The 15,870-nt window shown below is 41.5% G+C and overlaps 1 protein-coding gene across 3 annotated transcripts in view; it reads right to left on the reverse strand.

The window, feature by feature from the left end:
- AJAP1 (adherens junctions associated protein 1) overlaps positions 1–15,870 on the reverse strand; it is a 444,313-nt gene that overhangs the window by 15,415 nt on the left and 413,028 nt on the right. The window lies entirely within an intron of this gene.

Raw genomic sequence — 15,870 nt, forward strand, 5'->3', positions numbered from 1 at the left:
CATAGTGGGGGTGAATTTCATCCCACTAGCTTCCATCTGCTGCACCCTGTGACTGCTAACAGGACACAGTGTTTCCTTTCACAACAGTTTATACCAGGTGACGGAACCCGTGTTTATTCTGGCATAGTACCGCCATTACCTAGCAGCAGGTTCCATCTCTGCACGGTGGACCCCGGGCTGTGAACGCACCTTATTACTATCTTTATATTTATTCAGTGCATTTCGCCAGGCCTAACAGTGCGGGCATGTTTGTTTTCCATAGCAAACTGATGGCTTTATATAAAATTTTGTAGAATATTTGATAATTTGACTTCGTTTTATTCCATTTTTTGCAAAGGGTCAGTGACCAAAAATAGTAAATTTGGCATTTTGATTATTTTTTTGGCTTTATGGCATTTACTATATATGGGTTAAACTATTTTATATTTTTACAAATCTTACTTTTATGGATGCTGAAATACCGAATATGTTTTTTTTTCCTTTTTTGTCTTTATGTTCAATGAGGAAAAGGGAGGTGATTCAAGCTTTGATTTTTTTTATTTTTAATACCTTTTTTTTTTTTTACTTTGCACTATTTTTATATTAGCCTAATCACTTTTTGTGCTTGTGGAATGATATTGAACGACATGGCAACTTTCTCACATAATTGAAATTCCCGCACTTGTTATTTGCACTCCTCCTCTTCCCTTCTATCTGTCAAATATTTACTGAATGACTCTTAAATTTAGGTTTACGCCAACATTCTAAATTCCTTCAATCTGATTGGTATTAGGGATAAATAACAGAAACTCGCGTATGGGGCAGATCTTTAACATGATGGGGCCCAACCAGCACCAGCAGGGCTTCATTGACTTAAAGGGAATCTGTCACGTCTTTTGTTTAATATTAAACTGCCTCCAATGTCTTGCTAGTGATGCAAAGTGCGTCACTATCATGGTCTTCTCAAGCAAAACTTCCCATTATTTATTAAAAAAAAATAACCTTTCTATCCTTAGGTGATTGCATTACATATCTTCTCTTCAGTCATATGGGTGACGCTTTCCATTCTTCCAGTCAATGTCAGTCACTGTCCCCTTCAAATTATTCACCCCCATCGTACCTTGATTGATTGCTTGGACTGCCCTGATGTCGCGGCAATCTCCCTCTAAATTTCACGCTTGTGCACTGGCTATTGTGTCCCCGTGCATTCGCACTGAATCTGGTTGTACATCCCCCGCTGCATTTCATATCTGCGCATGCTCTGGAGCAGCAGGAATAGAGTGGTCCACCTTGCGTGCGCCCTCACAACGCACATGTCACCAAGCCACTGACTCACTGTGACTCCGGAGAATGCGTGGATATGAAGTGAAGCTGGGGACATACACCTAGATTTGTTGCAAAAGCATGGGGAGAAGGTGGTCAGTGTGCAAGGGTGGGATTTACTGAGCGATTGCCATGACATCAGGGCAGTCCAGGCAATCAATAAGGCCGAGATAGGCATGAATAATTGGAAGACGACCGTAACTGACCGTGACTGGAAGGAAAGAAAGTGCCACCACTATGATTAAAGGAGAAGGTATGAGATGCATTCACCTAAAAAAGTGTTTTTTTGAGCTAGAGGGAAGTTTTGCTCGAGAAGACCATGTTAGAGACGCACATTGCATCACTAGCAAGACATTGGGGGCAGTATAATATTGAAAAAAGATGTGATAGGTTCCCTTTAAATTCGTTCTGAAAGGTTTCCATTAAGGTGTCCATCATTTAATTGTAAAAATAGAGCAGCATATTGCACTATTGATTCGAGTGGAAATAACTAAAATATTTTGGGGTACTAAGGAGATTTATGAACAGCCTGCAGGCCAAAAGTGGGGAATTATAGTTTTCTGGCAGATGTAAAAATGGCTGTTTGCCCAACTAAGATATTCATGTATACTGTTTTGTTTTAATACAATGCATTAGATCAAATGGATAATAATATAATGACCTTTTGTTGAATTGGGTTTTTACTGTATTTTTTTTTTTTTTTTTTTGCAATATTTTAGTTCTTTCACACTCCAAACCGTATTAAAATAAAACTGAAATCTTGCAATTTTTACACTGGCCTCTAGGGCTATTTTAGACTAATACTTCCTGTTCTGCACAGAAAACTTTTCAGTAGTTTCACTATCATCAGAGGCAGGATTACAATAACAGGCAGCACCTCTGTACACAGCTGATAACACACAAGATCTACCATTTGCAAATGGTGAAATATCAGGCCCTCCTCCTTTTACAATGACCTTTGCACGCTCTCATTAGATGCTTTAAACGAAAAGATAGGGTCTGAGTCAGTTTATTGCTGCTAATGTACACGTGCACTTCCTGAAACAACAAGTACTTTGAAATTGCAAGATTTCTAGTTTTTTTATTTACAAATCTGAAAAAAAGAAAATTAATTTAACACAAAAACTTTAAAGGTACTGTCACACTAGACGATATCGCTAGCGATCCGTGACGTTGCAGCGTCCTCTCTAGCGATATCGTCCAGTGTGACAGGCAGCAGCGATCAGGCCCCTGCTGTGCTGTCGCTGGTCGGGGAAGAAAGTCCAGAACTTTATTTGGTCGCTGGACTCCCCGTAGACATTGCTGAATCGGCGTGTGTGACACCGATTCAGCGATGTCTTTGCTGGTAACCAGGGTAAACATCGGGTAACTAAGCGCAGGGCCGCGCTTAGTAACCCGATGTTTACCCTGGTTACCATCCTAAAAGTAAAAAAACAAACACTTCATACTTACCTACCGCTGTCTGTCCTCCAGCGCTGTGCTCTGCACTCCTCCTGCTCTGGCTGTGAGCGTCGGTCAGCCGGAAAGCAGAGCGGTGACGTCACCGCTCTGCTTTCTGGCTGCCCGGCGCTCACAGCCAGACCAGAGAAGCAGAGCGCCGAGGACAGACAGCGGAAGGTAAGTATGTAGCGTTTGTTTTTTTACTTTTTAGGATGGTAACCAGGGTAAACATCGGGTTACTAAGCGCGGCCCTGCGCTTAGTTACCCGATGTTTACCCTGGTTACCGGGGACCTCGGGATCGTTGGTCGCTGAAGAGCTGTCTGTGTGACAGCTCTCCAGCGACCAAACAGCGACGCTGCAGCGATCCGGATCGTTGTCGGTATCGCTGCAGCGTCGCTATGTGTGACGGTACCTTTAGTCATTTTCTGAAGATAGCCTGCGATACTGTGGATAGTATAGATAATTGTGTTTTGTTGTTTTTTAATCAAGTCTTAAGTTTGATGTTTTAAAAATACAAATTTTTATTTTAACTGGTTATTATAAATTATAGATATTAGGATTCTCCCTTTAAGTTCTATGGCAATTAAATCTTCATGGCAGGAAAGATCCTGGGACTTAACTGGGCAAACTTTACACATTTTATGTCACCAGTTTCACAGTCAAAATACTGACAGTATAATTCCCACTTAGGACTTTAATATTTATACCTGTCACATTTATTTCAACACAAGAATTCAACTGGTAATCGTAAAGTTCCAAAACTGTAAGATCGTTTCCTAAATTAGCTGAATATATACAGTAATATTATTATTTTTTTTTTGCTTTTTTTTTAGAAAAAGATTACTATCTTATCAAATATTATTATCACTTTAAAGAACATCTCACAAGTTATTTTTTAATTTTATACGGTTATTGCCACTTGCAAAGTCTTTACTTAAGAAAACTTTTTCTACATTGTTTCTACCAGTGTTTTTTTTTTTATTATGTCATGATACATTGAGTTGTTTTTTGTTTAGATCTGTTATACCTCATTTTTACTGCGATGACATATGGGACACTTGTGGTACTTAGTTAAAAAAAAAAGACCCACCTTAATTGGGTTAACTAATATCCACCTTTCTGCAAACCTTTGGAACAACGCATTAGGATTATAGGTTGAACAGCTATATAACTAAAATTCACTTAATTTTAAAGACTGAAGCCCTTGCTTCCATAAACCACTTGCTAGACCCATATGTAGCATTTTTTTTACTTGAACCACACATTAACTAAACTCTGATGCCAACGGTAAAGATCTTGATGCAGAAAATTGTAACTTGATAGTTAACGCCTTCCCAACATGGCTATTCTCCATTTTTGCATTTTTGTTTTTTCCTCTTCTTTTTTCAAGAGCCATACCTATTTTATTTTTACCCGGACATAGCCATATGGGGGCTTGTTTTTTGTGGGATGACTTTTACTTTTGAATAACACCATTCATATCGGGGGATGTACTGGAAAAAGGGAAATAAATTCCCAATGCACTGAAATGGGAAAAATGTGCAATTCCACAATTCTTAATTTTTTAATGTACCATGTTCACTATTTGGTAAATCCAAACTGGCCATATCATTATCAGGGTCAGTACGATTTCACAGATACCAAACATATATAGTTTTGTTTTTATTTTAGTGAAGAAGAAAAACACAACAGTCTGGTAAAAAAAAAAAAAGTGCTTTTGTAGCCCACAACGTTTTCAATTTTTGGTCGATGGGGGCTGTGTGAGGGATTTATTATTTGTGCCCCGAGCTGACATTTTGATTGATTTTGATTGACAATTTTGAGGTAGATACTATGTTTTTATTACCTCCTATTGCATCCTCCTGCAGTGTTGTGGCAGCAGAAAAAATGTAATTCTAGCATTTAGATTATTTTTCTTATTACGTCAATTACCAGTTCAGTTTATTCATTTTCTCTTTTGGCAGATTGGATGTTTAAAGATGTAATGATACCACATATGTGTATTTATTTAATTAATTAATTAATTTATTTATATATTTATAATAGGGCAAAATTAGATTGATTTTAAGTTTTATTTTTTTTATATTTTTTAAAACTTTTTTTTACTTTTCACTGTATTTGTTGGTCCCCTTAGGAGACTTGAACCTGAGATTGGCTGATCGCTTGTGTTATATACAGCAATAGCACAGTATTCCTCTATATATCAAAAATCATGGTCCTATTAACATCAGCCAAAAGCTAGCATTCACAGGACTACCATTATGACAGGCACAGAGATCTTCACTAGACTCCTAGCTGTCATGGCAACTCATTGGTGCCTCATGATCACATCATGGGAGCAGCGATAGGTGCATGGAATGATACATCCCCTACGACACGCTATAAATGACACTGTCAGAGATTGCCCCCGGCATTTAATAGCAAAACTCCACCCACAGCTGTTAAATGCAGATGATGACTGAATATCACAGCCATCATCTGCAGGGAAGGTGCATGTATCAAAGTCTAGGAGCTGACATATGACATAATTCTCTCAACAGAATTTTGTGATGTTGCTAGATAACACTGATTTAATACAGAATTAGAATATAGAATTCAGTAAAGATAATATAACATTGAGAAGATGATGAAGAAGAAGGAAAAAAAGGAGATGGAAGAAAAAAGGATAAGAAGAATGAAGATAAAGGAGGAAGAAGAAGAAAGAAGGAAGATGAAAAATGAATAAGATGGAGAAGAGAAACAAGAAGGGAGATGAAGACTAAGAAAAAGACGAATGAGGAAGAAACAGAAGAACAGGAAGAAGAAAAGGAAGAAGAATTCCATAAAGGTACCTTCACACTGAACGATATCGCTAGTGATCCGTGATGTTGCAGCGTCCTGGCTAGCGATATCATTGAGTTTGACAGGCAGCAGCGATCAGGATCCTGCTGTGCCATCGTTGGTCGGAGCAGAAAGTCCAGAACTTTATTTCATCGCTGGATCTCCCGCAGACATCGCTGAATCGGCGTGTGTGACGCCGATTCAGCGATGTCTTCACTGGTAACCAGGGTAAACATCGGGTTACTAAGCGCAGGGCCGCGCTTAGTAACCCGATGTTTACCCTGGTTACTAGCGTAAACGTAAAAAAAAAAAAAACACTACATACTTACATTCCGGTGTCTGTCCCCCGGCGCTGTGCTTCTCTGCACTGTGTAAGCGCCGGCCGGCCGTAAAGCAGAGCACACCACCGCACGTCACCGCTGTGCTTTCCGGCTGGCGCTCACAGTCAGTGCAGAGAAGCACAGCGCCGGGGGACAGACACCAGAATGTAAGTATGTAGTGTTTTTTTTTTTTTACGTTTACGCTGGTAACCAGAGTAAACATCGGGTTACTAAGCGCGGCCCTGCGCTAACTAACCCGATGTTTACCCTGGTTACCAGGGGACTTCGCATAGTTGGTCGCTGGAGAGCTGTCTGTGTGACAGCTCTCCAGCGACCACACAGCGATGCTGCAGCGATCGGGATCGTTGTCTAGATCGCTGCAGCGTCGCTAAATGTGACGGTACCTTAAGATCTACGTGAACTTGGCTTTGTTCACCCAAATCCATTCTAGAGATATCTGTGGTCACATTGGGGACTGAGTCTACTCCATTGAAGCTTGCACCCACCTGTAAAGTAACTTAAGGCCCCGTCACACATAGCGAAGCTTGAGCGATTCTGACAACGATACGACCTGTCAGGGATCGCTCAAGCGTCGCTATGTGGTCGCTGGTGAGATGTCAAACAGTGAGATCTCACCAACGACGCAGCAGCGATGCGGCGACCTGTAGCGACCTGTACAACGATGCTATTTCATGACGATTCAATGGGACGTCCTGTCAGCGAGGTCGTTGGTAAGGTGTCAAACACAGCGATGTGTGCTACCCAGCGGGACCTCAGCGATCAAAAAATGGCCCAGGCCATTCCAACACGACCAGCGATCTCACAGCAGGGGCCTGGTCGCTGCTACGTGTCACACATAGCGAGATCGCTACTGAGATCGCTGTTGCGTCACAAAACTTGTGACTCAGCAGCGATCTCGCTAGCGATCTCGCTGTGTGTGACGGGGGCTTTAGAGAAATGATTAATCTTCTTTTGTTACTGTTAATTGGGTTGTAAATTATAGTTGTAACAGATCAACGCACCGATTGCTCAAACACAAAATGCATAGCGCTAATGCTCCAGGTAAACGAGTGACATCTCTATGCTGTTTGTGTAGGCACGATATGATAAGGGCTGAGGGGAGTCAGCATGTACTTTTAACGATGGTTATATATTTTTAGCAGTTATATACTATATGATAGATTGAAAAAAATAAAGTAAAAATTGTAAAGTAATAATGTAGGTCACATCACTTCCTCCAAGATTGCACTGAACACTAGAACTTTGTTATAAGCTAAATTTAGTCTCTCTTTCATGTGACGCATTTGTACTTGCACAGCGCCTAAAACTGGTTACTCTCAACTTCTAGGAAGACTGTAGTAGAACACTTCAAAGGTCATGTTCTACTACTCACTTTACATTCTGTCACTTGTGGTATAAATTTACTATGACTAGTGCTAAAAATTATTATTTTTTCTCTATTCAATGCAAGTGAGTTCCGTGTGAAATTTGAATTTTCGAAAAAATATTGTCCAATGTGTTCAGTTAATCATGAGGTTTACGTGTGGAAATCAATCAGCAATTAAAAAAAAATACATACATTTCTGGTTCACTTAAAATCATGTAACTTTTGTAATATATCTTATCAAGTGATTTCTTTTTCACCTTCCAACAGTCTGTAGTCCTAGTTTATTTGCTCATAGGCTCTATATAAAAGTTAAGAAAGCTTTATCAATCAGCATAGAATGTGTCTAGTATAAAACATTGAAAAGAGTATGGGGAGGAGAGGGAGGCAGGTGTAGTATCTCTTCACAGTGAGTTTGCTTTATTTTGGAGACGAGAGAGGCAAAAGAGATATCTGATTGGTTTAGAGCAGAGGTCCCCAACTCCAGTCCTCAAGGCCCACCAACATGTCATGTTTTCAGGATTTCCTTAGTCTTGCCCAGGTAATAATTGCATCACCTGTGCAATGCAAAGGAAATCCTGAAAACATGAGCTGTTGGTGGGCCTTGAGGACTGGAGTTGGGTACCTCTGGTTTAGAGCACAAAGTGCAACTACAGGGTGGGCCATTTATAAGGATACACCTAAATAAAATGGGAATGGTTGGCGATATTAACTTCCTGTTTGTGGCACATTAGTATATGGGTGCGGGGAAACTTTTCAAGATGGGTGGTGACCATGGCGGCCATTTTGAAGTCAGCCATTTTGGATTCAACTTTTTTCAATGGGAAGAGGATCATGTGACACATCAACCTTATTGAAAATTTCACAAGAAAAACAATGGTCTGCTTGGTTTTAACGTAACTTTATTCTTTCATGAGTTATTTACAAGTTTATGACCACTTCTAAAATGTGTTCAAAGTGCTGCCCATTGTGTTGGATCGTCAATGCAACCCTCTTCTCCCACTCTTGACACACTGATAGCAACACCACAGAAGAAATGCTAGCACAGGCTTCCAGCATTTGTTGTTTCAGATGCTGCACATCTCGTATCTTCACAGCATAGACAATTGCCTTCAGATGACCCCAAAGATAAAAGTCTAAAGGGTCAGATTGGGAGACCTTGGTGGCCATTCAACTGGCCCACAATGACCATCATGATGTGTTGCCCTCTTTATGCACTGAAAGAGCCCTGAATTTTTCCAGCAAGGTGGTGCACCACCACATTATGGGTGTCTGGTCTGAGCATTCCTACATGAACAGTTTCCTGTAATGTGGATTGGTAATTGTGGGCCAGTTGAATGGCCACCAAGGGCTCCCCATCTGACCCCCTTAGACTTTTATCTTTGGGGGTCATCTGAAGGCAACTGTCTATGCTTTGAAGATACGAGATGTGCAGCATCTGAAACAACGGATACTGGAAGTCTGTGCTAGCATTTCTTCTGTGCTGTTGCTATCAGTGTGTCAAGAGTGGGAGAATAGGGTTGTATTGACAATCCAACACAATGGGCAGCACTTTTAACACATTTTATAAGTGGTCATTAACTTGCAAATAACTGATGAAAGAATACATTTATGTTAAAACCAAGCACACCATTGTTTTTCTTGTGAAATTATCAATATGTTTGATGTGTCACATGACCCTCTTCCCATTGGAAAAAATACAGTTGATCCAAAATGGCCAACTTCAAAATGGCCGCCATGGTCACCACCCATCTTGAAAAGTTTTCCCCCTCCCATATACTAATGTGCCACAAACAGGAAGTTGATATCACCAACCATTTCCATTTTATTTAGGTGCATCCATATAAATGGCCCACCCTGTATATCATTACTACAAGAAGAGCCCACCCAATCAGCTCTCACTTCCTCAGGAATACTTATTCGCTCGAAGGCAGGGACAGTGAAGCTGGTGATGATTGTGTTCAGGGCTCACATGATGAAAGAACCTCATGTGAATGCTGAGATTGCTGAAACAGAATAGGAGGTGAGTATAGTTATTTTTATTTTAATGGGGTCAAACATTCATATTGAGAAGGGGTTTGTCATGATCCCAATGGCAGGGGATCACAAAAGGACAAGCACAAAAAACAACACAAGCTCTAGGGTGATGGAAACTGAGCTGAAAGCACATACGTAGTTATGAAAACAGATTCAGCAAAATGAGGCCCGCTAAAGCTAGATAGCAGAGGATACAAAAGTGAACTGCGCGGTCAGCGAAAAACCCTACAAAAAACCATCCTGAAATTACTTGAACTCATGTGCCAACTCATGGAACATGAGGAGTAATATCAGCCCACTAGAGCAACCAGCAAAAAGGAATCACATATCTGCAAGCTGGACTAAGACAAAAATTAAGCAAAACGTGGAACAGGAAAATCAAAAACTTAGCTTGTCCTGAAGATTACAGAAGCGGGAAGCAGAGGTAACAAGACACACTGATTACATTGATAGCCGGCGAGGAAATGACAAGAAAGCCAGGTTAAATAGGAAACTCCCATATCCTGATAGAACAGGTGGACACCAGAGACCGCAGAAAACACAAGTCACCCAGTACCATCTGTAACCACCAGAGGGAGCCCAAAAACAGAATCCACAACAGTACCCCCCCTTGAGGAGGGGTCACCGAACCCTCACGAGAACCACCAGGGCGACCAGGATGAGCCCTATGAAATGCACGGACCAAATCAGCAGCATGAACATCAGAGGCAACCACCCAAGAATTATACTCCTGACCATAACCCTTCCACTTGACCAAATATTGGAGTTTCCGTCTGGAAACACGAGAATCCAAGATCTTCTCCACAACATACTCCAATTCTCCCTCCACCAGCACCGGAGCAGGCGGTTCAAGCGAAGGAACAACAGGTACCTCATACTTCCGCAACAACGACCGATGGAACACATTATGAATAGCAAACGATGCCGGGAGATCCAAACGAAACGACACAGGGTTAAGAATTTCCAAGATCCTATAGGGACCGATGAACCGAGGCTTGAACTTAGGAGAAGAGACCTTCATAGGAACAAAACGAGAAGACAACCACACCAAGTCCCCAACACGAAGTCGAGGACCCACGCGGCGACGGCGATTAGCAAACTGCTGAGCCCTCTCCTGGGACAACTTCAAATTGTCCACCAGATGACTCCAAATCTGATGCAACCTATCCACCACCATGTCCACTCCAGGACAATCAGAAGGCTCCACCTGACCAGAGGAAAAACGAGGATGAAACCCCGAATTACAAAAGAAAGGAGAAACCAAGGTAGCAGAACTAGCCCGATTATTAAGGGCAAATTCGGCAAGCGGCAAAAAGGTAACCCAGTCATCTTGATCAGCAGACACAAAACACCTTAAATAAGTTTCCAAGGTCTGATTAGTTCGTTCCGTCTGGCCATTCGTCTGAGGATGGAATGCAGATGAAAAGGACAAATCAATGCCCATCTTAGCACAGAACGTCCGCCAAAATCTAGACACAAACTGGGATCCCCTGTCAGAAACGATGTTCTCCGGAATCCCATTCAAACGAACCACGTTCTGAAAAAACAGAGGGACCAACTCAGAGGAGGAAGGTAACTTAGGCAAGGGTACCAGATGAACCATCTTAGAAAAGCGGTCACACACAACCCAGATGACGGACATTTTTTGAGAGACAGGGATATCCGAAATAAAGTCCATGGAAATGTGCGTCCAAGGCCTCTTCGGGATAGGCAAAGGTGACAATAATCCACTGGCGCGAGAACAGCAAGGCTTAGCCCGAGCGCAAACTTCACAAGACTGCACAAAAGAACGCACATCCCTCGACAAGGAAGGCCACCAAAAAGACCTGGCCACCAAGTCTCTAGTACCAAATATTCCAGGATGACCTGCCAACGCAGAAGAATGGACCTCGGAGATGACTCTACTGGTCCAATTATCCGGAACAAACAGTCTTTCAGGCGGACAACGATCAGGTTTATCCGCCTGAAACTCCTGCAAAGCACGTCGCAAATCTGGGGAGACAGCCGACAAAATCACCCCATCCCTAAGGATACCAGTGGGCTCAGAATTTCCAGGGGAGTCAGGCACAAAACTCCTAGAAAGAGCATCCGCCTTCACATTCTTTGAACCTGGCAGGTATGAAACCACAAAATCGAAACGGGAGAAAAACAGTGACCAACGAGCCTGTCTAGGATTCAGACGCTTGGCAGACTCAAGGTAAATCAGATTTTTGTGATCAGTCAAGACCACCACACGATGTCTAGCACCCTCAAGCCAATGACGCCACTCCTCAAATGCCCACTTCATGGCCAAAAGCTCCCGATTACCAACATCATAATTCCGCTCAGTGGGCGAAAACTTTCTAGAAAAGAACGCACATGGCTTCATCACTGAGCAATCGGAGCTTCTCTGCGACAAAACCGCCCCCGCTCCAATCTCGGAAGCATCAACCTCAACCTGAAAAGGAAGCGAAACATCTGGCTGACGCAACACAGGAGCAGAAGAAAACCGGCGCTTAAGTTCCTGAAAGGCCTCCACAGCCGCAGGAGACCAATCAGCAACATCAGCACCCTTCTTAGTCAAATCCGTCAAAGGCTTAACAACACTAGAAAAATTAGTTATGAAACGTCGATAAAAATGAGCAAAGCCCAAGAACTTCTGTAGACTCTTAAGAGATGTAGGCTGCGTCCAGTCACAAATAGCCTGAACCTTGACGGGATCCATCTCAATAGTAGAAGGGGAAAAAATATACCCCAAAAAAGAAATCTTCTGGACTCCAAAGAGACACTTTGAACCTTTTACAAACAAAGAATTGGCCCGCAGGACCTGAAACACCTTCCCGACCTGCTGAACATGGGACTCCCAGTCATCAGAAAAAACCAAAACATCATCCAAATACACAATCATAAAATTATCCAGATATTCACGGAAAATATCGTGCATAAAGGACTGGAAGACAGAAGGAGCATTAGAAAGTCCAAAAGGCATCACCAAATACTCAAAATGGCCCTCAGGCGTATTAAATGCGGTTTTCCACTCATCACCCTGCTTTATCCGCACAAGATTATACGCACCCCGAAGATCAATCTTAGTGAACCATTTAGCCCCCTTAATGCGAGCGAACAAATCAGTCAACAATGGCAAAGGATACTGATATTTGACTGTAATCTTATTCAAAAGACGGTAATCTATACAAGGCCTCAAGGAACCATCTTTTTTGGCCACGAAAAAAAAACCTGCTCCCAAAGGGGACGAAGATGGACGGATATGTCCCTTTTCCAAGGACTCCTTAACATAATCCCGCATAGCAGTATGCTCTGGCACTGACAGATTAAACAAACGTCCTTTAGGAAATTTACTGCCAGGAATCAAATCTATAGCACAATCGCAATCCCTGTGAGGAGGAAGCGAATTGAGCTTAGGCTCCTCAAAAACATCCCGATAATCAGACAAAAATACAGGAACCTCAGAAGGAGTAGATGAAGCGATAGAAATCGGAGGTGCATCATCATGAACCCCCTGACATCCCCAGCTTAACACAGACATCGTTTTCCAGTCCAAGACTGGGTTATGAGTTTGTAACCATGGCAGACCAAGCACTAAGACATCATGTAAATTATACAGTACCAGGAAGCGAATCACCTCCTGATGAACGGGAGTCATACACATGGTCACTTGTGTCCAGTACTGAGGTTTGTTCATAGCCAAAGGTGTAGAGTCAATTCCTTTCAAAGGAATAGGGACTTCCAGAGGCTCCAGACTAAACCCACAGCGGTTGGCAAATGACCAATCCATAAGACTCAGGGCAGCGCCTGAATCCACATAGGCATCGACGGAAATGGCTGATAATGAACAAATCAGAGTCACAGACAGAATGAACTTAGACTGTAAAGTACTAAAGGCAACAGACTTATCAACCTTTTTTGTGCGTTTAGAGCATGCTGATATAACATGAGCTGAATCACCACAATAAAAACACAACCCATTTTTCCGCCTATAGTTTTGCCGTTCACTTCTGGACTGAATTCTATCACATTGCATTGTCTCAGGTGCCTGTTCAGAAGACACCGCCAAATGGTGCACAGGTTTGCGCTCCCGTAAACGCCGATCAATCTGAATAGCCATAGTCATAGACTCATTCAGACCTGTAGGCGCAGGGAACCCCACAATAACATCTTTAATGGCCTCAGAAAGGTCATCTCTGAATCTTGCAGCCAGGGCGCACTCATTCCACTGAGTAAGCACCGACCATTTCCGAAATTTCTGACAATATATTTCTGCTTCATCTTGCCCCTGAGAGAGAGCCAATAAAGCTTTTTCAGCCTGAATCTCTAGGTTAGGTTCCTCATAGAGCAAACCAATGCCAGAAAAAACGCATCCACATTGAGCAACGCAGGATCCCCTGGTGCCAATGCAAATGCCCAATTCTGAGGGTCACCCCGCAGGAAAGATATAACAATTTTGACTTGGTGAGCAGGGTCTCCAGAGGAGCGAGATTTCAAAGAAAGAAACAACTTGCAATTGTTCCTAAAATTCAGAAAACTAGATCTATCTCCAGAAAAAAACTCTGGGATAGGAATTCTAGGTTCAGACACAGGAGCATGTACAACAAAATCTTGTATATTTTGAACCTTAGCAGCAAGATTATTCAGGCTGGAAGCCAAACTCTGGACGTCCATGATAAACAGCTGAGGTCAGAGCCATTCAAGGATTAAGAGGAGGTAAGACGCAGCCAGGCTGTAATTAAGGCTAGGCAGCAAACTCTGAGGGGAGAAAAAAAAAAACTTCCTCAGACTACTTTTCCTCCTACGTCAGCCAATACGATTACCACTTTTGGCCGGCTATACTGTCATGATCCCAATGGCAGGGGATCACAAAAGGACAAGCACAAAAAACAAAACAAGCTCTAGGGTGATGGAAACTGAGCTGAAAGCACATACGTAGTTATGAAAACAGATTCAGCAAAATGAGGCCCGCTAAAGCTAGATAGCAGAGGATACAAAAGTGAACTGCGCGGTCAGCGAAAAACCCTACAAAAAACCATCCTGAAATTACTTGAACTCATGTGCCAACTCATGGAACATGAGGAGTAATATCAGCCCACTAGAGCAACCAGCAAAAAGGAATCACATATCTGCAAGCTGGACTAAGACAAAAATTAAGCAAAACGTGGAACAGGAAAATCAAAAACTTAGCTTGTCCTGAAGATTACAGAAGCGGGAAGCAGAGGTAACAAGACACACTGATTACATTGATAGCCGGCGAGGAAATGACAAGAAAGCCAGGTTAAATAGGAAACTCCCATATCCTGATAGAACAGGTGGACACCAGAGACCGCAGAAAACACAAGTCACCCAGTACCATCTGTAACCACCAGAGGGAGCCCAAAAACAGAATCCACAACAGGGGTTGTCCTATTAGTAAACAATCCTATTTATTAGGTCTAACAGTGTAATTGTGAAATTAAGCGCCAAAATGAAGAAAAGTGAGAAAAATTGGCAGTTCGAATTTATTTTACATACATTAAAAAAATTCCATATAGTATTACGTTTTCCTTTTTTCAACGTATTAGGATTTTTTTCCCAGTTTCCAGTCCATCACGTGATAAAATGAATAATGTCCTTCAAAAGTACAACTCGGTCATATGGACAGAAAAATAAAAAAAAAATATGGCTCTTGGAAGAAGAGGGGAAAAAAAGGAAAACGAAAAAAAAGGAAAATAGCCCAGTCAAGAAGGGGTTAATGTATCCAAAATAAATATTTATTATTCTACCAGTGGAAGTGCCATTTTTTTTCAAGATTGCTGATCTTCAAAAGTGGGATTTCGCAACTATGGTAGAAGATGGATTCAAGCATCAATGCCATTGAAACGTTGTAAGCTCACGATTTTTTCTTTCAGGGCCAAAATGGATTGTTTTTTAGCTGAACCATTGGGGCAGGAAAGTTGGACAACTAAATGGAGGAGTAGATCCATGGGTAAGTAGGTGCAATTTGCGTTTTTTAGAGCACATTCAGGTCATGTGCTGATTTCAAGAAAAAGGCAGAAAACCCTTTAGAGTCTCAACCTACATTTGAATATAGAACATCAAAATGTCTGTCTTTCAAAGAGCGAAACGGTTAGCTTATTGAAAAGTGCAAAGATTATATTTATGATTAAAGAAATACAAAGAATTGTTATGATTTCACTTTCTTAATAATGTCGATACTATTTTTTTTTTTCGTCAGGGGCAGAGCTACATTATAACACATAGTCTATGCTTAACATTATAGTTTTCATGGAATAGCACACAAAAGAAAACAATAAAAACAATGCATAACCTATTTGGTGAGCTAAAACTATACACAAGAAAAAATATTTAAATGACAATTTAACATTTTCTAAGTTACGTTCAGTAAATAGATTCTATCACTATGATATAATAAATCTAGCAATGTTTTTAGCCAAACCAATATCCTTCTAAAATGAATTAGTTAATTTAATTAATTTTAATAGCTCATAAACCAAATGACAAATCACACTAGAAACCATCAGTACCACATCTGGCCACATGGAGTGCTGTTAAGAGAACATTTGTATATGAGCCAT

This window comes from Ranitomeya imitator, chromosome 10, assembly GCF_032444005.1.
Source record: "Ranitomeya imitator isolate aRanImi1 chromosome 10, aRanImi1.pri, whole genome shotgun sequence".
NCBI classification, from domain to species: Eukaryota; Metazoa; Chordata; class Amphibia; order Anura; family Dendrobatidae; genus Ranitomeya; species Ranitomeya imitator.